Genomic DNA, 25,460 nt, shown 5'->3' on the forward strand with positions numbered 1-25,460 from the left:
GGATATTCTCTGTCTTCTTTTTAGTTTAGATAAGAGTTTGTCTGTTTTGTGTATTTTCTCAAAGAACCAACTCTTTGTTTCCTTGATTCTTTGTATTATTCTTTTTGTTTCTGTTTTATTGATTTTATCCTTCAGTTTGGTTATTTCCCGTTGTCTCTTCCTCTTGGGTGTACTTACTTCTTGTACTAGAGCTTTCAGGTGTGCTATGTAGTTGCTAGTATGAGATCTCTCCAATTTTTTATGTAAGTACTTACTGCTATGAACTTACCCCTTAGCACCATTTTCATTGTGTCCCACAACTTCGTGTATGTTATACATTCATTTTCATTGAATTTATAAAAGTCTTTAATTTCCATTTTATTTGCAAATAAGATTTATTGTTCAATTTATCATGTTTTACTCTATGCTTCGATAAAAATGTTTACAATCTGAAAAGAAGACAATATTTCGGTGATGTAATCTTTAAACTAATGTTATTTGAGATTAGTGAGAAGACTCAGTGGGAAATGTCTGTGGTGTCTCTTTATTTCTTCCTTGACCCGTTGGTAATTCAGTAGAGAGTTGTTTAGTCCCAATTAATTTGTAGGCTTTCTGTTCTTTCTGTTCTTGAAATCCAGCTTTAATCTGTGGTGGTTTGATGGGATGCTGGGGCTTATTTCAATTTTCTTGTATCTGTTGAGACTTGCTTTCTGACTGAGAATGTGTTCAGTTTTGGAGAATGTTCCATGAAAAGAAGGTATATTCTGAGAAGAAGGTATATTCTTTTGTGTTTGGGTGAAATATTCTGTAGATATCTGTTAGATCCATTTAGTTCATAATGTCTGTTAGCTACAGTATTTCTATGTTTAGTTTTTGTCTAAATGACCTGTCCATGGGTAAGAGTGAGGTTTTGAAATCTCCCGCTATTCATGTGTGAGGCTCAATGTGTGATTTCAGCTTTAGCAATTTTTCTTTTACAAATGCGAGTGCCTTACATTCAGGACATAAAAGTTAAGAATTGAGGCATCATCTTGGTGGACTTTACATTTGATAAGTATGAAGTGTCCTTCTCCATCTCTTTTCATTAATTTTGTTTGGAAGTGTATTTTGGTAGATATTAGAATAGCTTTATCAGCTTGCTTCTTGGAGCCATTTGCTTGGAAAATCTTTTCCCAAACTTTTTTTTTTGGAATATTTGTTTTATTTTATAATTTAATTCAATTTTACATATCAGCCACGGATTCCCTTGTTCTCCCCCTCCCGCCCCCCACCTTCCCCCCAGCCCACCCCCATTCCCATCTCCTCCAGGGCAAAGACTCCCCTGAGGATTGAGTTCAACTTGGTAGATTTAGTCCAGGCAGGTCCAGTCCCCTCCTCCCAGGCTGAGCCAAGTGTCCCTGTATAAGCCCCAGGTTCCAAAAAGCCAGCACAAGCACTGAGGAAAAGTACCGGTCGCACTGCCGCGATGCCTCCCAAACAGTTCAAGCTAATCAACTGTCTCACTTATCCAGAGGGCCTGATCCAGTTGGGGGCTCCTCAGCTACTGGTTCATAGTTCATTTGTTTCCATTCATTTGGCTATTTGTCCCTGTGCTTTTTCCAACCTTGGTCTCAACAATTCTCGCTCATACAAACCCCCCTCTTTCTCACCAATTGGACTCCTGGAGCTCCACTTGGGGCCTGGCCATGGATCTCTGCATCTGGTTCCCTCAGTCATTGGATGAGGTTTCTAGCATGACAATTAGGGTGTTTGGCCATCCTATCACCAGAGTAGGTCAGTTTGGGCTGTCTTTTGACCATTGCCAATAGTCTATTGTGGAGGTATCTTTGTGGATTTCTATGGACCTCTCTAGCACTTTGCTTCTTCCTATTCTCATGTGGTCTTCATTTACCATGGTCTCTTATTCCTTGCTCTCCATTTCTGTTCTTGATCCAGCTGGGATCTCCCGCTCCCCTAAGCTCTCTTTCCCTTGACCCTTGCCCTTCATTACCTCCACTCACGTCCAGGTTGTTCATGTAGATCTCATTCATTTCTCTGTCATTGGGCAATCCCAACTTTTTCTTTAAGGTAATATCTATCTTTGAAGTTGAGTTGTGTTTCTTGTATGCAAAAGGATGGAACTTGGTTTCACATCCATTCTGTGAGACTGTGTCTTTTTATTGAAGAGTTGAGGCTCGTGATATTGAGAAAAATCCTGCCAATGAATGTTAATTCTTGTTATTTTTTATGTGGTGGTGATGGTGGTAGTGTGTGTGTGTGTGTGTGTGTGTGTGTGTGTGTGTGTGTGTGTGTGTGTGTCTGTATACTTCCCTTCTTTTGGTTTTGCTGGTGGGAGATTATTTATTTCCTGTATTTTCATGGGTGTAGTTAATCTCCTTGGGTTGGTGTTTTCCTTTTATTATCTATAGGGTTAGATTTGTAGATAGATAGTGTTTAAATTTGACTTTGTCATGGAATATCTTGTTTTCTCCATGTATAGTGATTAAAATTTTGCTGGGTATAGTAGTCTGGGCAGGCATCTGTGTTTTTTTAGAGTCTAAAAGACATCTGTCCAGACTCTTCTGGCTTTTAGAATCTCCATTGATAAGTCAGGTGTAATTATAAAAGGTCTGCCTTCATATGTTACTTGGCCTCTTCCCCTTGCAGCTTTTCATATTCTTTCTTTGTTCTGCATATTTAGTGTTTTAATTATTATGTAGTGGGGTGACCTTCTTTTCTGGTCCAATCTATTTGGTGTTTTGTAAGCTTTGTGTACCTTTATCAGCATGTCCCCTTAAGGTTAGGAGTATTTTCTTCTATAATTTTGTTGAAAATATTTTTGAGCCTTTGAGCTGGGTATCTTCTCCTTCTTATATTCCTACTATTCTTAGTATAGTGTCTTTTCATAGTGTCTCAGATTTCCTGGACCTTTCATGTCAACAACTTCTTAGATTTAACATTTTCTTTGACTGATGTATCATTTTCTTGTATCATAGCTTCCACATCTGAGATTCTCTCTTCCATCTCTTGTAGTCTGTTGGTGATGCTCATGTCTGTAGATCCTGTTTACTCACCTAGATTTTACATCATCAGGATTCCCTCAGTTTGTGTGTTCTTTCTTGCTCCTATTTATGTTTTCAGATCTTGGACAGTTTTATTCATTTCCTTCACCTGTTTGTTTGTTTTTCTTGACTTTCTTTAAGGGATTTATTCATTTCCTGTAATTGTTTATATTCTGGATATCTTTAAAGTGTTTATTTATTTCCCCTTTAACTACCTCTATCATCTTCATAAATGTGGTTTTAAGGTCATTTTCTTTGGCTATGTTGACATGTTCAGGGGTTCCTGTAGTAGGATAGCTCTGGTAGTACCATATTGCCCTGGCTGTTGTTGACTCTGTATTTGCACTGACATCTAGGCATCTGGGTTGGGGATGAATATAGATCTAGGAGCTGATTTCTGTGCTTGTTTTGTTAGATGGATATTTTGTTCCCTGGTTTCTGCTTTCTTTTGGGTCTTCTGGTTTTTGTGGCCTGCATTTCTGGCAGCCAATGTGACCTCTGGTCCAGCAGAATGTTTCCATCAGAGTTGGGGGCAAGACTCTGACAATGAGCATGACCTTTGGTCCAGCAGGTGTTCTCTCTTCCTCTGACTGGCATGGCCTGTTCTGGCTGGTCTGGCCTGCACCTGAGCAGGGGATATCTGCCTAGATAGGGTTGGGGGTACAACAGTAGGTGTGGATGGTGAGCAGGGGAAGTGTCAACATCTTTGGACTTTCTGCTCAGAACCAAAGGTCTGGGAGAGTTCTGAGGGCAAGTGGGGCTCTTACCTATTCTGGCTGGTAATTGTTACATAGCACCCACTGTTTGAGTTTCTGTGAGGGTCCCAGGCCTAGTTTGCATACAGTTCTCTGCTCCCATGGACTCGAGGTTGGATATATTTATCTTTAATTGCATTGACACATGATAATTTTAGAACATTCCAATACATGTTTAAACTATGTTCAAATGAGCATTATAATGATGCATACATAATGTCACTTCATTCCAGTGCCTCAGGTGCCCATCCTTCTAGTAGGAACATTCAGGAGCTGATATTTACTGGAAGAAACCAGACATTCGAATCTGTCCAGGGAAGAAAACTGAGAGTTAAGATCTTTAAAATGTAGGTAGAGATGCATGTCCAGGAAGGCAGATATGAGAGGGTGGGGCACACAATGTTGACCTGAGAGCACACAGTCAGGATGAGATATCAGGGGAATCGATTAAAACACATTTTGTTTGAAAATGGCAAAATGATATCTAATATACTGTGTGCTGGCTTAAGAAATAAAAATGAGGAACACAACAACCTGTCTATGATTTGTGTGGGATCTACCAGTGGTATTTTGCTCAATGGCCATGTTGTCAAATGACCGTATGTGTGTGTGTGTGTGTGTGTGTGTGTGTGTGTGTATGTGTGTGTGTGTGTTGTTGTTGTTGCTTATGTTTTAATATTCACTTTTATGTATGTGGCTGTCTTGCCTGCATGTCTGTGCATGATTATCTGCAGTGCCTGAAAGGCCAGAAGAGGGCATCCTGGGATTGGAGTTACAGGTAGTTGTCAGTCATCATGTGTGTTCTGAGGATGGACCTCAGGATCTCTGGAAGGACAACAGATGTTCCTAACTACTGATGCATCTCTCTCTTCCTCAAATTACCTTCTTAGTATTTTTTTATGCCCATACACATGTGCTCTCAACCTTGGTCAGTGAAGTTTCTTTTGCAGTAGGTAATGGTTGATACAGAGACTTATATTTGGTCAATGTGTTGAGAACAAGTGACTGTGAGTCTCCAGCTGCAGATGGGTTATCTGTATCAACTAATCTGCTCCAGCCAAGGCTCAGGGAAACATGCTGGAAGAGTGAGTAGAAAGAACGTAAGAGCCAGAGGTTATGGAGGAGAGCCGTGAAAGGCTGTCTTCTGAAATGATACAGCTGATGCACACATCAACTGACAGCATCTGTGATTGCCTGCACAGACCTGGGCAAGTTCAAATCAGTCAAAATTCCAGTGTATGTGGGAGCATGAAGGTTCCCCAGGCCACAACCCAGGCTGAGGAGCTATGGGCAGCTGGTGTCTACTGGGGAGGGACAGTTCCTTTCCTCTGGGGACGTGGCCTCAGGTATATTGCTCATGCCTCAGTAGATGGCCCCACACTCATTCACACATGGTCATCAGTGACAGTGACAATAACAACAAGAGGGGACCTCGGATTGGCAGCAATCAAAGGATTAATGAATGTTTTTATGATCCACTGATTTTAACCAGGACCATCTGTGGGGCCACAGGTTTCAAACCATCTATTGGAGCCTAGTGGCTCACCATTTGACACATGAAAGACAATGACAGTCCCTTCCCTGGATTCCGCCAGTAGCTAATTTGGTAAGGAGAGAGGAAGCCCAATGAGCTCACTAGTGCCCATGGTTGGCTGTTGACAGGCTGAGCTGTACCCAGGCAACTGAAGAAAGACTGAACCTGCCAACAACCCAGTCTCTTCAGAATGCTTCCTGATCCTCAGAGGGGGTGGTACAAATGTCCTGTTTACAGCCCAGCACACAACCATCATCCCAGTTAGTGACTGCACAGACATTGAAGCCTACCTGGGCATCACTTCGTTGCCTAATAAAAAGTGGATTTTCTTGGATATCTCCTCTGTAAAATGTTTCTGCTGCAAAGTAGAAAATAAAAACGAAGAATCAGAGAAGTGAATGAACAAAACATCCCAAAGGTTTGTTAGTGATTAGAACAGGGGGTAAGGGTTTTCATAAAGGGAGGTGCACCTGCAGAACCCCCTTTTCCATTTCCATATACAACTCTATGTACAGACAGGGAAAGGATGCTTACCTGGCACAGTCCCCAGAGATGGGGGATGAACTGCAATGGGATCTCTCCCCCTGAAGTTTCAGCTTGATAAGAAATTCTGGACGGGGGCCATAAGGCTCTGAACAGCAAAGTTCAAAGCAGGGCCAGTAGGGGCAGTCAGTGGTACCACAGTTTCGGGTCAGGTTAAAGGGCAAGATGGCATCATCCACACAACACTGCTCCGAGGGGTTGTAGATCCTGTCCCCACACATGGGTACTGGCTGGCACAGCAATAAGCCAGTATGTGAGAGAGTTGGGGATGTGTGAGATCCTGCAGCTCCTGAGTTTGTGAATAGGAGCATGGGAATGAGGATGATGCCTGAGAAACATAAAATGGGACAGAATCACAATGGGTGCCACAGCTGATGATGATCAGAGACAAGGGACTTCACTAGACACCTTGATGGCTGATGATGACTCAGAGTGGAATTTGTGACTGACTCTGGATGTTTTTCAGGATCTGGGCTGACACATGAGGAATGTAGGATGCTAGGAAGAGTGGAGTTTGTGAAGTTTGCAAGTGGGAAGAAAGATTACACTTGCAGATTCCACATGGGTGGTTATGAGGGAGACCCTGGGAACTGAACACAGAAAGGGGGTTAATTTGAAGTTCATAGGTGCGTTAGAGCTGCAATAAGTTTTAGATGTGACTTTGGCTAGACTCTCCTTCTAGATTCCATACACCGTGATTCTGATCAGGCTGCAGGGTAGTAGGTGATGGAGGGACAGCAGAAGTGGGTTCATGACTGCAGCTGCTGCCTCTGAAGACTGACAAAGGATTACAGCCTCAAGGTAAACTGAGCAGTGTGTAGAGCGAACCTGTGAAAGTTCCAGAAAGAGATTCTTGGTTGGGTATCAAGAGACAGCTGGTGTGTTGTGGTCCTTTGTGTGTACATGAGGGAGACTGTGGTGTATTTTCCTATTGGAGATTCCATGAGCATAGTTTTTTAATAAAGCATTTGGCAGAATCATGTTTAAAATATATTAACTTTATTATTATTTTTACTAGTATGTGTCTGTGAAAATCCAGGGAGAGAGAGAGAGAGGGAGAGAGAGAGAGAGAGAGAGAGAGAGAGAGAGAGAGAGAGAGAGAGCAAGAGAGCAAGAGAGCAAGAGAGCAAGAGAGAGAGGAGATATACAAGGATGTCAGAAGACATTGTGGAATCAGGTCACTCCTTCTATCTTTATCTGGGTTCTGGTGGTTGAACTCAGGTTGTAAGGCTTGCTGGCAATCTCTTTTACGTGGTAAAACATAAAACTCATAACATCTCCATGCTAGAAAAAAAAACCCTCTCTGTGTGTGGCCATTTGGGTGTATCAGTGTGTGGCGGATCATGCCAGGGATTCAAGGTAGAGTTCAGAGGACAATCTCTGTGTTAGTTCTCACTTCCTCCCTTGTTTGACACAGGGTCTCTTGTTCTCATGGCAGGCTGCTTGGCTCGTCAGCTTCTAGGAGATTGCCTTGTCTTCATTTCCAGTCTTGTTATGGGAGCACTGAGATGAGAGACTCCAGCTACAAGTTCTGGTTTTATCTGGGTTCTGGGTATTTTAACTCAGACCCTCATGTTTGCACAGCAAACATTTTACCCGCCGAACCATCTCCTCAGCCCTAGAGTCACACTGCTAAAAGTTCCAGAGTACAATTTAGTTGAGTCTGGAACTGAAGTTGAGGCACATTGGAAAGTTAGTTGATGTTTGGGTTTTTCCAGCCCAACTCTTTCCAGGAGCACAGAGGCCTCTGCTGCATTCTTAGTGTCAGGATCCATCCACAGCAGTCATGAACAATGGCCTACCAGAAGTTCAAGAGTATAAAAATATCAATAGTCCTAGTATTTGGTTTTCTCTTGTTGAACAAATACCTGGTTATCAGTACTTTAACAATAAAATGGCCAATTCTGGCTCATGGCTAGAGAGGTTAGAAAATCACAGATCACATAGCAGCCCTTGGATGGGACTGTGTGCTGCTTCAGCTCTGGGTTCAATAAAGAGCAAGAAGAGCAAGAGAGATCATTAGAGGCACTTGCTTTTTTTTTTTTACAAGATATTGTCAATATGACCACTCAGAGAAAATGAGAGCTTCCTCGTTGCTGCCATTAATTGATACTGACATCACATCTTTCAGAACAGCTCTGCTTTCGTGTCTCATGCCATAAAATATCTCATAGACCCTGCTCTAACTCACTCCAGCATTGATCAATTAAGATTTTATTACATAAACTTGTGGAAGACATACTCATAATCATAAAAATAGTTAAAAAACCCTCAAAGTGACTCTTAACCCCTATCAGATTCTGGATGATCTGCAACAATCTGCCTAAAATAATCTAAGGGACAAGAGAGATGGCTCAAGGGATTTGAGCACTTTCTTTTCAAGCAAAAGGACATGAATTTGAATCCCCAGCACCCATGTAAAAAGCCAGGCATAACCCTGCACATCTGTAATCCCAGGATTGGGAGCAGAGACAAGAGGATCTAAACAGCTTTTGGCCAGCTAGGATTATCAAAACAGTGAGCTTCAGGTTCAGCTAAAGATCTTGTCCCAAGGCAACAAGGTGGAAGGCAACAGAGAAAGACACCCTGCATCTTGCTCTCACTTCCGTGTGCACTCCCATGGGCACTTCACACTCACATAACTCTTACATAAGCATGCATTTCACACACAAAACAACAACAAAAATAATAAACAACTGTCAAAAATAGTCTAGATGAAGTCAGATCTGACCATGGATAACTTGTGTGGTGTTCTTGAAGAATGAGAGATGGAATAGAGGAGAGTGAGGGGAGTCAAGGAGAGGCAAGACCCGAGATGGGCTATCACATGACTACATAGAGGTGGAATTCGAGGGGACAACACAGTCAGACTTTGTCCCTGCTCCCTCCCATTCAAGCCTGCACTATAGTAGGACCCTCATTGAGCACAGATCTTGCTGACAAGAAAGTTGAGCAGTCAAGCTTCAAGTATAAGATGTTGAAATTCATGACCCTCTGGTTCTGAGGGGCCCAGGACTCCAGGCCACGGTGCTGGAAGCACAGCTGAGATGCACACCTGGGGACACAGAAATGAGTGCCACTCAAGGATAGAGATGGCATTCTTTTCATAGCACAGTGGCAATGGTGTAGCTCTGCTTCACCACCACAGGAAGTTTTTAGCAAATTAATGTACAGATATTTTGGGGAGTCATGGCTTTGCTCCAAGACTCCTCACCTTCCCCAGCTAGAGGGCTCCATCTCCTCCCTCCTCATTGCACCTATTCCTACAAGTGACTTTTTCTGAGACTGAGCACATAAGTACAAAAATGAGGAGCAAAAAGGGAGTGAGACTGATATTGGGGAATCCACCAGGTGGTCATGATCAGGGCTACAAGATCATATCTCTGAGCTTCTTTTGTTGGGTCTGGTGGCTAATAACAGACATTGAGACTGATCATAGTCATGTCTGGTGTTGACAGAAAATTTGTGAGGAGGGTCTCAGAAGAAGAGGAAAGTCCTGAAAATTTCAGGCACAGTCATTGGATCACAGCCAGAGATGCCAGCAAGGATGATGAGATGGGGAATCAAGAATAAAGTAGTGAAAGGAGAATTACAAAAGCTCAGAGGTAACCAGGCATAATGGTTCACGCCTTTAATACCAGCACCCATGAGACGGAGGCAGGTGGATCTCTGTGAATTCAAAGCCAGCCTGGTCTATATAGCAAGTTCCAGGACAGCTATGGCAACAAAGTGAGATGGTGTCTCAAGTAAACAAATAAATAAGTGAAAATTCAGAGGCAAAGGAGGGATGCCAAACACCTGTGTCTCTTTGGGATGGAGTACTTACCAAAGTTCTCGAGCACCATGGTTCTGGTTAGGCTATGGAGCTGTAAGTGGCAGAGTCGTGGTAGAGTGAAGACTTCAGCTGTGAGCAGTGGCTGATAAACATTCAGTATCTTTTATCTTATAGGCAATGATAATCCTGGGTGGGTGGAGAAGGTAAGTGGAAGTTTAGCAATCAGCTCCTGTGTCCAGTCCAACCAACATACAGATTATACCCTTGAAACTCCATAGTGAAATAGCTGACTACCTTTTGAAATTTAGTTTGGAGGAGGTATCATATCTGGAGACACTCTCTCTCATTCATGTACAGACTGTCAAGGAACAATTACTCTTTCTATCCCTTTCATACATTTTACCCTGAAGGCTGTATTTAAAATGAATCGCCCAGCCTTGATGCAAGGGAAAGAGCTTTGTTCTGACTCAACAAAGCTGAACTTGATTTGTCATTCATTGTTGACACCCATGAGAGGCCTTCTCTTTTCTGAACAGGGAGGAGTGGCTTGGAAAGGGTAGAGTGAATGTGCAGGGCAGAGGGAGGGAAACAAGAGGAAAAGAACGAGAGGAATTTGCGTTCAAGATGTAAAATAAATGAAAACATTTAAATAATAAAAATTAGTAAGAAAATGCTTAAGTTGAAAAAAATTTTAAAAGTATTCACTTGGCACAGGTATTCTACTCCCAGTATTGCAACATATGTTTAAAATTAAATTCTAAGAACGAAAAATGAATCAAAGAATGAGCAATTTTGGAAACCCCTGCTCTAGGTCATAATTTAGCTTCTTAATTTCCATCAAATAACTCTGAAAACTATTTTTACAGTGCATTGGATTAGTACTCTACCACTGAGCTGCAGCCAGCAAATATCAACAATATGGTCACCTAAACAAGACCCAAAAAGTGATGCCAGCAGTTGATGTGCCAGTGTGCATGGCAGAATTCTCACAAGGCTTCACTCTTAGATGAAAAGCTAGACACAATTAATGGATCTTGAAGGAGGAGGAATCCATCTTCTACAGGGTCAAATCCTGATAGGTTAATCAATCCCAGAAGGTCATCCTTAAACACATCTGAAAACATTAATTGAACACAGCAGGTTATATTTATAAACCTATATATGTATATATGTAAAAATTATGATTAAAGAATAAAAGCCATGAATTTCAGGAATGGGAAGATCAAGGGAGGAATTGGAGGGAGAAATAACAGAAGAATGATGTAAATAAAATACTTATATATAAAATTTTCAAAGAGTAAAGAAGAAAAACACAGGAATAGATGGTTTGGGTCATGAATATGTTAAATAATGACTATGGTGAGCCCATTGTCACAGCTACTAGAAGAGGTGAAGTTTTAAATTACTGATGGAAAAGTGCAATAGCTCAGCATTCTGGAAACATTTTGACAGTTTCCTATAAAGTTAAAAATGTTCTCACTTCGGTACTAGCACTCACACTCCTCAACCTTTATTACAGTAAGTGACAATTTATTTTCATGTAAAGGTACAAGGATGTTTACAGTGATTTTAAGTTTAAAATTTTTGTTTTATATTCATGTGTACTTGCTCTGTATGTATGTCTGTGTACCATGTATGTGCCTGGTACCCATGGAGCTCAGAAGAGGAGCTGGAGTTACAGGTGGTTGAGAATCAATGTCTGATTCACTTGTCTATTGCTGTGAAGAGACACCATGGCCATAGGAACTCTTAAAAAGAAAGGATTTAATTGGAGCTTGCTTACAGTTCAAAGGTTTAGTCCATTTTAGTCATGGTGGGAAGCATGGCAGCATGCAGGTAGACATGATGCTGGAGCAGTAGTTGAGAGTTCTAAATTTGAATCCACAGGCAGCATGAAGAGAGAACCACTGGGACTGGCTTTGGCTTTTGAAACATCAAAGCCCACCCTCCAGTGCTGTACTCTGTCCAACAAAGCCACACCTACTCCAACAAGGCCAAACCTCTTAAACTCTTTTGAGTAGTACCACACATTCAAATACATGAGCCTATGGGGACATTCTCATTCAAACCACTACATTCCACTCCTGGTCTCCACAGGCTTGTAGCCATATCATAATGAAAAGGGCATTTAGACCAACTTCAAAAGATCTCACAGTCTATCATAGTCTCAACACTGTTTAAAAGTTAAAAGTTCAAAATTTCTCCTGAGACTTGAGGCAATCTTTTAACTTTAATCCCTATAAAATCAAAATCTAAAAGCAAATCATTTTCTCCCAATATAGAATGGAACAGAATACACATTACCATAGGGAAGGAAACATAGTTAGGAAATACTAGACTAAAGCAAGATCAAAAAACAATCTGAGCAAACTCCAAACTCTGTATCTTCATGTCTAATGTCAAAGTGCTCTTCAGATTCCCTTCAACTCTGTTTCACTTGAGATAGTGTTCCAATCCCTAACAGCTGAACATTTAACTCCTGAAGAGGCCAATTTAGATGCCAAGATTCTGGTGCAATTATTGTTATGTCCACACCTGTGTCTACAAGACCCTTGATGAGAATGTCATTTGTTTGTGTTTTTAATTTTGGTCTTTGTTCTTTTATAGAAGTTTGCCAAAAATTCGATTTATAGTTTCTCCTGAATTTCCTGTTCTCTCTGCTGTAGATGTTCTATCACCTTGAGCAGTATGGTTTATTACAATAGGCATTTGGTTATTTAATTGCTCTGAGAAGGTGTTTCTTCTATGATGACAGAAAAAGACTGAACTGAATTTGCCATGGGGCCCTGGGAGAGGCCTCTCTGGGTGTTTCCCAATAGCAAAGGCAAAGGATTATCTTGTCTGTCTCTTGTTGATCTACATTCATTAGTCCAGTGTTTACCTTCACCACACCTTCTGCATAATCTGGAAGAAGGGGCATTTTGTTGCCATTGTTCTTTGAAGGAACATTGTTTCTAGGAATGCCCTTTTTAGGTGACCCTGTTTAACACATCTGAAATCACTATTTTTCTTCAGACCTATGGAAATCACCTCTCCTATCCAAGTATCATCATGGTCATGAGATTCAATATTAATTGTATCTCTGATCCAATCTTCCAAGGGTACTGCTCTTGCTTGTAATGGCATAATTACTATTTTGCATGCTGCATTGGCATTTTCAAAAGCCAGAAATTCAATTACTATCTGTCTAGCTTCTGAATTTGGTATAATTCTATTTACTGCTAAAGACAGCCTTTCTATTTGCTGCTGAAGACAGCCTTTCTATTTACTGCTGGAGACAGCCTTTGTAAGAAATCTGTGAAGGTTTCTTTTGGGCCCTGTATAACTTTTGTAAATGATTCAATTTTCTTTCCTGCTTCTTCAATTCTGTCCCACACATTCAGGGATGCCATTTGTCATAAAATTAGGGTGTGATCATCATATAAAGATTATTTTTGTATGTCAGCATAATTGTTTTCTTCAAAAAGTTGATCCTGGGATATTTCCATACCTCTAACCCTACATGTTGTTCTATAGTCTTAGCCTCCTCTTTATACCAGGCCCAGCCCCTAGGACAGCTGTAACAAAATCTTTCCAGTCTTGAGGGATAATTCTATTACAAGTTGACCACAAGTTTAACACTTGCTTTACAAAGGGAGAATGCATTCCATATGAGACTATAGATTCCTTGAATCTCCTCAAATCTAGCATTTCTACTGGAGTCTAGTTAGCTCGTACACACCCTTGAGCATTTGGCAGTTCCTATAAGGTTACTAGATAGATTAAGTTTGTCTTGAAAACAGGCTGTTTGTCTGTAACCGTATAATTCAATGCTGAAATAGGTTCACCTTTAAATTCTTCTGTCTGGGTCTAAATATCTCTATAATTTGTTTTAACAAGTTTTTCTAAAACTTTTATCCTGGCACTCAAATTAACCAACCTTTTTAATGTTAAAATAAAATGATCAAACAAATAATATTCATAACTGATGTTATGTAAATCCCATCAACATTAATTATCCTCTCATTTAATTGTTCCATTTTCAGACTGTCTAATGTGTTATCAAACAGAGACCAAATTCCTACCCTTGTAAAAACATTTCCCATTTTTTAATGTGGGAAAAAATTCTCCTTTAACTAATTCCTCCCTTTAAGATATCTTAATTGACTCACCAAGTCTGCCGACCATGTAGAACAGTAGAAGTCTGAGGGAGTTTCAAAGCAGCTACCTAGTGTGGCAGCAATCCAAGATGGGAATCTAGGGAGAGCCCACCACCTACTTTTAGGGTCTGAGAGAAGCCCCTGAGAAGATCAACGGTTATGTATGCAATTTAGCAAGAGCCTTTATTTTCAGCATGATGAGGTGGCAAATAGCGACCCCAAGAGGGGTCAAAAGCTTCTTTTAAGCAGAGTTAAAGGAATTCCAAGAGGAGGGATTAATCTGGGGCTGATTGATGGGGGAAAGATTAGTCTGGGAGTTGATTGATGGGAGGCTGTAGTGGTTAGGGGCCTATTGGTGGGGCGGGGGGAGGGGGGTTAGTGTTTAGGGGCTTGTTGATGAGAGGATAGGGAAAGCTTTTTTTTAGCTAGCGGAAGTCTGGGGGACATCTGTTTAGCCAACAGAAGGGGCCTGGGGGTGCCTGCTGAGCTAGCAGGAGGCTGGGAGGCACCTGTTGATTGGTTGCCCCTAAGTTGTGGGTTTTTTTTAGAATTGCTTGCTTAGCTTTAGCCCATTTTAGTGAACCTAAACTAAGGCCTAGTTCATGACAGGGCTGCTAGGAGAGCCTGTTAGGACCCTGACCTGGCCATTCGGTTCTTTTCTTTTCTTTTATTTTTGAGTAGTGGGCCATTTTAAATTCTGAAAATGCATTTTTTTTTTTGGATTTACAGGTCAGTATTGTTGTTTTAGAACCATTAGCTGGACCGTGGAGATTTGCTCCTTTATAAATTTGACTAGGGCATTAATAATATAAGGTTTACAGGTTAAGGCCAACAGTAAGAGGACCAAGGGCCCAGCCAGGGCCAACAAGAGAGTAGTTAACCAGGGTGACCAACTGAATAAAGATTTATATTATTTTTATTTTGTTGTTTTTTTAGTTTTTTTTTATTATGTAGCCTTTTTTGATTAGCTTTATGGAGTTTTTTTGTAACTTTTGAATGGTTAGCATAAAAACAGGAATTTTTTTTAGAGTCAGACATAGACCCCCTTATCAAGGGAACAGTAAGTTTAGCCCCCTTTTATTTTGGAGGACTACCTTAGCTAAAGAGGAGAGTGATTTTTTTTTAGATGAGTGATGGGTTTTTTTTAGGGTGGCTATGTTTGTATTTATGTTGGTTTTGGAGAATGAGGGCTGAGGTTTTAGTGCCTATGGCCCCTGCCTATGAGGGAGGATATTAGGATAGCTGTGAAAACTTTTTGTTTAGCCCGTTCTAGCGGTTTTAACTGATGGAGAATTTTTTTTAGGGAAATAAGCTATTTTGGGAACCAGCTGCACCAAGACATAGAAACCCTGAGTATTATTTAAAACTTGGGTGTGTGTGCAGGGGGTTAAACCCGTGTTACAGGCCCACCAGGCGTTGTTTGGTGGGATTAAATATTTTGTTTTTAATGGATTCTGAGTTTTGTTGCAGAGGTTAATATAATTAGGTATGGGTTTGCCCATGCAGAGGCCATTTTTTGTTACAGACTGTAGGGTAAGTATTTTTGTTTGTTTGTTTGTTTGTTTTTGTCTGAATGTTGCCATTTGCATGACTGCATGTCGGGAGCTGGTATAACTTCCTTTTATTGCAATTCCCTTGTGATAGGATGGTTTTGTATTTAGACAGAGCCAATAAGTCTTGGTGAGGTTTGGTTTTGAGGTATTTGAAACCAAATAGGTAGTGCTTAGCAGGTTAAAGAAGCCTGAATTGGCGGACAAACTTATGGGGGCAGCCTTGGTTGTTAAAGACAATGTTTTAGGCCTAGATTTTTTAGATTTTGGTTTTTTAGGCTTTGGAGTGCTTATTATTTTATTGGGGCCTAGGGATTTTTGTGGCTGGAGGGGTTGAACATTCAACCAAAGGGTGAATAATGCTTCTGGGGTTTTTTATTTGTTTTTTAACCTGGCCATAAAGCCTTAAACCCTAGGGTTTTTTTTATGTTTAACCAGACTTTTTTTTTTAACCAGCATTAGTAAATTGAATTAATATTGGGTTACATGGGAGTTTGTTGTTGTTGTTAGCAAATTTAGTTTACCAAGCACCCAGACATTTTGGTTTGCCTGCTTTTTTTTTTTTTTTTTTTACTTTGATAAGGTTTTTATTTTGCAGGGTCTTTTTGTAGATGTAACCAACCGTCTTATTAAATAAGAAACACAGAGCCGATTCAGAGAAGAAAGCCAAGAGGTCAGAGCTAAGAGCCTTACCTTTCCTGCTTCAGCCAAGAGAGATCTCCAAAAAGGGGCCTACTTCTTGTCTGTTCGTCTTTATATAGATTGTCTGTTCTGCCTTCTTATTGGTTGTAAACCCAAACACATGACTGCTTCGTCACTGCCTGTATGTACAGCCCTCCAGGTCCTCTATGGTATTGAGATTAAAGGCATGTGTCTCCAATGTTGGCTGTATCCTTGAACACACAGAGATCTACCTAGCTCTGTCTACCAAGTGCTGGGATTAAAGGCATACGCCACCACCGCCATGCTCTTGCTATGGCTCTAATAGCTCTGACCCCTGGGCAACTTTATTTATTAACATACAATTAAAATCACATTTCAGTACAAGTAAAATACCACCATATCTTTTACCAAATATGACCATTGGAGACACAGCTTTATGAAGCACAGAAATAATTATTGACTTTTTTAGAGGTTTTTATTTGGGCCTTATTTTTATTATACTCAGTGCAACATAAAATGTTTTTGTTTTTGTAACATAGCATTATATACCTTAGTCCAACCATAAAGCGTTTTTAAGTTAAAGTATAGGTTAGAAAACCAGGTCCCCAAAGGGGCTACATGGAAAGGTTGGTTTAGGACCTTTTTTGAGCCAGCATTGATAATTTTTTATGTTGAGATTAAAGGGTAGGTGGGGGTTGTGGTCCCTTATGGTGATCTGACTGGAAAGCCCCAGCAGGCACATGCATATGTTGAAGAAGCATAGAGACAAGCCCACTATTTAACTGGATCGGTGGCTTTTTGGATTTTTAATTTTAAAGGATTTTGAGGGTGTGCAACGGCCGTGGATCCCTGCATCTGCTTTCATCAGTCACTGGATGAGAGTTCTATGATGACAGCTAGGGTATTCAGCCATCCGATCACCAGAGTAGATCAGCTCAGGCACCCTCTTGACCATTGCCAGTAGTCTATGGTGGAGTTATCTTTGTGGATTCCTGGGGACCTCCCTAGCACTCTGCTTCTCCCTATTCCCATGGTGCCTTCATTTATCATGGTATCTCTTTCCTTGTTCTCCCACTCTGTTCCTGATTCAGCTCGAACCTCCCACCCCCTAAGCTCTCTTCCCCCATCCTTTGCCCTCCATTACCCCCCTGTCACATCCAGTTTGCTCATGTAGATCTCATCCATTTCTCTGTCATTGGTGATCCCTATGTCTTTCTTAGGGTCCTCTTTACTAGGTAGCTTCCCTGGAGTTGTGAGTTGCAATCTGGTTTTCCTTTGCTTTATATCTAGTATCCACTTATGAGTGAGTACATACCATGTTTGTCTTTCTGAGTCTGGGTTACCTCACCCAGGATGATATTTTCTAGTTCCATCTATTTGCCTGCAAACCTCATGACGTCATTGTTTTTCTCTTATGAGTAGTACACCATTGTGTATATGTAACACATTTTCTTTGTCCATTCTTCAGTTGAGGGTCATCTAGGTTGTTTTCACATTCTGGCTATTATAAATAATGATGCCGTGAACATAGTTGAGCAAGTGTCCTTGTGGTATGATTGAGCATTCCTTGGGTGTATGCCCAAGAGTGTTTTAGCTGGGTCTTGAGGAAGACTGATTACCAATTTTGCCATACTGACTTCCAAAGTGGCTGTACAAATTTGCATTCCCATCAACTGTGTATGAATATTCCCCTTGCTCCACACTCTCTCCAACATAAGCTGTCCTCAGTGTTTTTGATCTTAGCCATTCTGATATGTGTAAGATGGTATCTCAGAGTTGTTTTGGTTTGCATTTCAAACAAATCCTGATGACTAAGGATGTTGAGCAATTCCTTAAATGTCTTTCAACCTTTTGAGATTCTTCTGTTGAGAATTCTCTGTTTAGTTCTATAGCCCATTTTTAATTGGACTGTTAGGTGTTTTGATGTCTAGTTTCTTGAGTTCTTTATATATTCTGGAGATCAGCACTCTGTCACATGTAGGTTTGGTGAAGATCTTTCCTCATTTTGTAGGCTGTCCTTTTGTCTTACTGACCACATCTTTTGCCCTGCAAAAGCTTCTCAGTTTCAAGAGGTCCCATTTATTAATTGTTATTCTCAGTGTCTGTGCTACTGGTGTTATATTTAGGAAGTGATTTTCGGTGCCAATGCATTCAAGAATACTTCCTACTTTCTCTTCTATCAGATTCAGAGTAACTGGATTTATGTTGAGGTCTTTGATCCACTTGGACTTAAGTTTTGTGCATGGTGACAGATATGAATCTATTTGAAATCTTCTACATGTTGACATCCAGTTATGCCAGCACCATTTGTTGAAAATGCTTTCTTTTTTCCATTGTACAGTTTTGTCTTCTTTGTCGAAAATCATATGTTCATAGGCATGTGGATTAATGTCAAAATCTTCAATTCGAATCCATTGGTCCACATGTCAGTTTTTATGCCAGTACCAAGCCGTTTTTATTACTGTAGCTCTATAGTAGATCTTGAAGTCAGGGATCGTGATGCCTCCAGAGGTTGCTTTATTGTACAGGATTCTTTTAGTTATCCTGGTTTTTTGTTTTGTTTTGTTTTTCCATATGAAATTGAGTACTGCTCTTTCCAGGTCTGTGAAGAATTGTGTTGGGATTTTGATGGGGATTGCATTGAATCTGTAGATTCCTTTTGGTAAGATTGCCATTTTTACTATGTTATCCTACCTATCCATGAGCATGAGAGAGCTTTCCATTTTCTGATATCTTCTTCAATTTCTTTCTTCAGAGACTTAAATTTCTTGTCATACAGGTCCTTCACTTGCTTAGTCAGAGTTACCCCAAGGTATTTTATATATATTTTTGTTGTTGTTGTTTTTCGAGACAAGGTTTCCTGTCTATCTTTGCACCTTTCCTGGAACTTGCTTTGTAGACCAGGCTGGCCTTGACCTCACAGAGATCTGCCTACCTCTGCCTCCCAAGTGCTGGGATTAAAGGTGTGTGCCACTACCGCCTGGCTGGTATTTTAGATTATTTGTGGCTATTGTAAAGAGTGATGTTTCTCTGATTTCTTTCTCAGTACATTTGTTACTTGTATATAGGAGAGCTACTAATTTTTTTGAGTTAACCTTGTATCCTGCCACCTTACTGAAGGAGTTTATCAGCTGTAGGAGTTCCCTGGTAGAGTTTTTGGTGTTACTTATGTATGCTATCATGTCATCTGCAATAGTGAAAGCTTGACTTCTTCCTTTCCAATTTGTATCCCCTTGATCTCCTTTTGCTGTCTTATTGCTCTAGCTAGAACTTCAAGTACTATATAGAATAAGTATGGGGAGAGCAGACAACTTTGTCTTGTTCCTGATTTTAGTGGAATTGCTTTGAGTTTCTCTCCATTTAATTTGATGTTGGCTGTTGGCTTGCTTTAAATTGTCTTTATTATATTTAGTTATGTTCCCTATATTCCTAATCTCTCCAAGACCTTTATCATGAAGGAGTGTTGAATTTTGTCAAAGGCCTCTTCAGCATCTAATGAAATTATCATGTGGGTTTTTTTCTTTCAGTTTGCTTATATGGTGTATTATATTGACAGACTTTCATATGTTGAACCACCCTTGCATCTCTGGGATGAAGCCTACTTGATCATGGTGGATAATATTTTGGATGTGATGTGTTCTTGGAGTCTGTTTGCCAATACTTTATTGAGTATTTTTGCATCAATGTTCATGGGGGAGATTGGTCTGTAATTCTCTTTTTTGGTGCATCTTCGTTTGGCTTGGGAATCAGAGTAACTGTAGCCTCATAAAAGGAGATTAATAACATTCCTTCTGTTTTTACTGTGTGGAACAATTTGAAGTGTATTGGTATTAACTCCTCTTTGAAGATCTCATAGAATTTTGAGTTGAAATCATCTGGTCCTGGACTTTTTTTGGTTGGGAGACTTTTAATAACTATTTCTATTTTCTTAGGGGTTACTAGTCTATTTAAATAGTTTATCTGGTCTTGATTTAACTTAGGTATGTGGTACCTATCCAGAAAATTGTCCATTTCTTTCAGATTTTCCAATTTTGTGGAGTACAAGTTTTTGAAGTATGACCTGATGATTCTCTGGATTTCCTCATTGTCAGTTGTTATGTCTCCCTTCTCATTTCTGATTTTGTTCATTTGTATGCTCTCTCTCTCTCTGCCTTTTGGTTAGTCTGGATAAGGGCTTGTCTATCTTGTTGATTTTCTCAAAGAACCAACTCTTTGTTTCATTGGTTCTTTGTATTGTTCTCTTTGTTTCTATTTCATTGATTTCAGCTCTCAATTTGATTATTTCCTGGCATCTATTCCTCCTCCATGACTTTGCTTCTTCTTGTTCTAGAGCTTTGAGATTTGCTGCTAAGTCACTAGTATGAGATTTCTCCAACTTCTTTATGTGAGCATTTAGTGCTATGAATTTCCCTCTTAGAACTGGTTTCATAGTGTCCCATAAGTTTGGGTATATAGTACATTCATTTTCATTGATCTCTAGGAAGTCTTTAATTTCTTTCTTTATTTCTTCCTTGACCCATTGGTGATTCAGCTGAGCATTATTCAGTTTCCATGAGATTGTAGGCTTTCTGTAATTTTTGTTGTTGTTGAAATCTAACTTTAAACCATGGTGGTCTGATAGAATACAGGAGATTATTCCAATTTTTTGTTGAGATTTGCTTTGTGACTGAGTATTTGGTTGATTTTAGAGAAGGTTCCATGGGGTGCTGAGAAGAAAGTATATTCTTTTTTGTAAGGGTGGAATGTTATGTAGATATCTATTAAGTCCGTTTGAGTCATAACAACAGTTAAGTCCCTTATTTCCTGTTAAGTTTCAATCTGTCAGATCTGTCCAGTGGTGAGAGTGGGGTGTTGAAGTCTCCCACTGTTAATGTGTGGGGTTTTATATGTGATTTAAGATTTAGTAATGTTTCTTTTACATATGTGGGTGCCTTTGCATTTGGGGCATAAATGTTCAGAACTGAAACTTCATCTTGGTGTATCTTCCCTGTGATGAGTATGTAATGTCCTTCTAAATCTCTTTTGATGGATTTTAGTTTAAAGTCTATTTTGTTGAATTTTAGGATAGCTACACCAGCTTGCTTCTTAAGACCAATTGATTGGAAAGACTTTTCCCAGCCTTTTACTCTAAAGTACTGTCTATCTTTGAAGTTGAAGTGTGTTTCTTGTATGCAGCAGAATGATGGGTCCTGTTTTCATATCCGTTCTGTTAGCCTGTGTCTTTTTATAGGTGAATTAAGTCCATTGATATTAAAGGATATTAATGACCAGTGATTGTTAATTCCTGTTATCTTTTGGTGGAAGTGTGTGTGCATTTCTTTTCTTTGGGATTTACTGCTGTGGGGTTATCTATTGCCTGTGTTTTTGTGGGTGTATCTGATTTCCTTAGGTTGGAATTTTCCTTCTAGTGCTTTCTGTAGGGCTGAATTTGTGGATAGGTATTGTTTTTATCTGGTTTTGTCTTGGAATGTTTTGTTCACTCCGTCTATGGTAATTGAAAGTTTTGCTGAGTATATTTGTCTAGTCTGGCATCCATGGTCTCTTAGTGTCTGTATCACATCTGTCCAGGTCCTTCTGGCTTTCAAAGTCTCCATTGAGAAGTCAGGTATTATTCTGATGGGTCTGCCTTTATAAATCACTTGGCCTTTTTCCTTTGCTGCTCTTAATATTCTTTCTTCATTCTGTAGGTTTAGTGGTTTAATTATTATGTGGTATGGGAACTTTTTTGAGGGGTCTAGTCTGTTTGGTGTTCTATAAGCTTCTTGTATCTTGTAGCATAGGTATTTCCTTCTTTAAGTTGGGAAAGTTTTCTTCTATGATCTTGTTGAATACATTTTCTGTGCCTTTGAGTTGGTATTCTTCTCCTTCTTCTATCCCTATTATTCTTAGGTTTGGTCTTTTCATGGTGTCCTAGATTTCCTGGATACTTTGTGTTATCACTTTTGTGGCTTTAGTGTTTTGTTTTTTTTTTTTTTTTTTTTTTTTTTTTTTTTTTTTTTTTGTTTTGTTTTTCGAGACAGGGTTTCTCTGTGTAGCTTTGCGCCTCTCCTGGAACTCACATGGTAGTCCAGGCTGGCCTCGAACTCACAGAGATCCGCCTGGCTCTGCCTCCCGAGTGCTGGGATTAAAGGCGTGCGCCACCACCGCCCGGCGTGTTTTGTTTTTTTAACTGACAAATCTATTGCCTCTATTGTATCCTCTACACCAAAGTTTCTCTCTTCCATCTCTTGTATTCTGTTGGTTATGCTTGCATCTGTGTTTCCTATTTGTTTACTCAGATTTTCTATTTCCAGCATTCCCTCTGGTTGTGTCTTCTTCATTGTTTCTATTTCACTTGTCAGGTCTTAAACTGTTTCCCTCACATGTTTAATTGCTTTTTCATGGTTTTCTTGGCTTTCTTTAAGGTATTCATTGCTTTCTTTCAATTTTTTATTTGTTTTTCCTCAATTTCTTTAACGGAATTTTTCATTTTTTCTTGAAAGGCCTCTAGCATCTTCATGATGCTGTTCTTAAGGTTGCTTTCTTCTGCTTCTTCTACATTGTGATGTTCAGGTCTTGCTGTTGGAGCAGGGCTAGGTTCTGGTGATGTCATATTGCTCTTCATATTGTGTGTATTTTTGTATTGACATCTGCCCATCTCCTCCTCTAATAGGTGCAAGAGGTGCCTGTGTCTGAGAGAGTTGCTATTGTTCCACTCTGTGTTTGTTGTGTCTGTATCTCAGGGGCCTCTCTGGATTCAGTCTTAGCTCTTGATCTAATTGGAGCTGGCAGATTCTGTATCTCAGGGAGGTGCTCTTGGCCTAATCCAAGCTAGTTGGTTCTGTGACTCACGGAGCTACTCCTGCTCTTATCAGGGCTCTTGGTCCAGTCAGAGCTGGCAGATTCTGTGTCTCAGGAAGTTACTCTTGGTCCAATGAGAGCTCTTGGTCCAATGAGAGCTGGCAGTTTGGTTTCCCTGTCTTAGGAAGTTACTCTTGGTTCAATGAGAGCTGGCAATTTGGTTTCCATCTCTCAGGAAGTTACTGGGGTCACAGGCAGATGGGTATTGGGACAGGGCATGGAACTTGTAGATTGCAGGGTCCAATGGGGGGTTTTGGTGGGGGGATCCTTCCTGCAGGAATTTTCCCTGCTGGCCAGCAACTGGGGCAGAGTTGGGTGGAGGTTTCTGGGGACTGGCTGTGTCCCAGGGCCTGAGTCCTAGGGGCAGCTATTTTTTTAACTGCAGTGCCTTTGTTAGAGCTATTAGCTCGGCCCTTTGCGCTGATGTTTTAGGAGATAGGATCTTTGTTTATATAATTTTTTTTTTAGTTGGAACAACTGCCTTTGCATACCTGACACCATTTTTGATGAAACTACTGCCATTTGTATACCATGTTACCTTAGCCCTTGATAAAGGGACGTTCTTGAGGTCTGGTCTGGTCCTGTGGAGATGATGGCTTAGGATGTTCAGACAATTGTGGAGAAGCCTGTCTGGGTCTGGGTCCGGGAGCAGGGTGGCAGGGTTTAAGGTACTGCTGAGGGTGTATTGGATCTTGGGTGGGTTTAGGAGCAAAGCTTGGTAATGAGTTAGCCAAGCATTAGAAAGCCATTTATTAGGAGGGTGTTTAAGGATGCCCTTGATAGCATGGGGGTGGTTATTTTAAGAGTTTGCCTAAAGGTTAGTTTATTTGAGTTTTTGATTAATAAAGCTGTTACTGCAATTATGCAGAGGCAATGAAGCCATCCAGCAGCCACTGGGTCAAGCTTTTTGGACAAGTAGGCTACTGGCCTTTTTTATAGACCTAGAGATTGCATTAATACCCCCTTGGCCACTTTTTTTTTTAAATATTTATAGGTGAAAAGGTTTGGTGACATCTGGTAGTGCCAAAGCAGGTGCATTCAGTAGAGCTGCCTTAATTTTATTGAAGACCTTTTTTATTTATGGGGTTTAATTAAGGGGAGTCTTTTTTGTGACCTCATACAAAGGCCAAGCTAATTTAGCAAACCCAGGGGTCCAGAGACTACAGAACCCAGCAGATCCCAGGAACTTCTTTACCTTTTGGCAGTTACTGGGTTTGGAGATTTTTAGGATTGTTTTTTTGCTTTGGACAGCCATTTTTGCCTCCCCCCCCCCCAGTATGTAATCCAGGTAAGTTACCTTAGTTTGGCAGAGTTGAGACTCTTTTGCTGATACATGATATCCCAGGTTTTTTTTAAGTTTTAAGTAGCCCCTTAGTGGTGGCCTTGCAGACTTTTAAAGTATTAGCTGCTATTAGGAGGTTATTTACATACTGTAATAAGCTGATGTTGGGGTAGACTTGTTGGTACTTACCCACATTTTTGTAGAGTGCCTTATTAAAGATGGTAGGAGAGTTTTTGAAGCCCTGGGGCAGTTGTGTTTAAGTCAGATGTTTATTGAATCCGTCCTTGGGATTCATTTATTTGAAAGCAAATATAGGCTGACTGATGGCATCCAGTGGCAGGCTGAAGAAGGCATCCTTCAGGTTTAACACAATGTAAATGACCTATTCTGGGGGCAAAACACTTAGAAGGGTGTAGGGGTTGGGGACCATTGTACGAATGTTTATTTACCCTTTTATTAATTTTTCGGAGGTTTTGCACTGGTCTGTAGTTATTGGAATTGGGCTTTTTACCTGGCAGCAGAGGCATATTTCAGGCTGACAGGCAAGGGACTAAAATACCCAGGTCTTTGAAGTGCTTAATATAGGGGGTGATTTTTTGCTTGGCCTTTTTGAGCATTGGATACTGTTTAATATGTGTTGGCACTGGCCCAGCTTTTAGCTGTACTAGAATGTGGGGGGGCAGTGTGCTGCCAACCCAGATTCTTCAGTTTTTGCCCATGCCTGGGGAATTTTTTGAGCCAATTTTGGAGTAGGTTTTTATTGTTTGTTTGTTTGTTTGATTGGTTGGTTGGTTGTTATTTTGTTTTTTTTGTTTTTGCTTTGGGGGGCCCACAAACAAGTTATATTTATTTACAAGTTATATGGTGAGCACATGCAGTGCTTTTTTTTTCTTAGTTACTAATTTTTTGGTCTGGTTAAAATGGATGTGGGCCCCCATTTTAGTCAGTAAGTTTTTTTTTTTTTTTTTTTTTTTTTTAACAGTGGGTATAAGCATTCAGGGATGACCATGAAAGAGTGAGTTACCTGGGTTTTTTTTTTTTATGTTTACTGATTTTTAAGTAGTTCATGAATATCAGTTTATTTTTGTGGCTCCTTGCACCCAGGATTGTTTCTGTGACATTCTGCCTAGAGGTTGTTTTAAAATGGAGTGTTGTGCTCCTGTATTCACCAGAAAATTCATGGGTTTTTTGTTTGTTTTTTGTTTTGTTTTGTTTATCTTTAGGGTTACTTAAGCCTTGGGGAGGGGCTTCGAACCCCATCCCCTTTAATTACTTATTTTTTTCAATTTTAGTACTTTTGTTTTGAGCCCTGTTGTACATACGGGGCATTTACTTTTTTAGTGACCCAACTTTTTACAG

The 25,460-nt window shown here is 40.2% G+C and overlaps 1 protein-coding gene across 1 annotated transcript in view; it reads left to right on the forward strand.

The window, feature by feature from the left end:
• The window catches only part of Pglyrp1 (peptidoglycan recognition protein 1), a 147,826-nt gene that overhangs the window by 121,176 nt on the left and 1,190 nt on the right, over positions 1 to 25,460 (forward strand). The window lies entirely within an intron of this gene.

The sequence above is a fragment of the Peromyscus californicus genome, unplaced genomic scaffold, assembly GCF_007827085.1.
Source record: "Peromyscus californicus insignis strain IS unplaced genomic scaffold, ASM782708v3 Scaffold_4__1_contigs__length_199733344, whole genome shotgun sequence".
Classification (NCBI taxonomy): domain Eukaryota; kingdom Metazoa; phylum Chordata; class Mammalia; order Rodentia; family Cricetidae; genus Peromyscus; species Peromyscus californicus.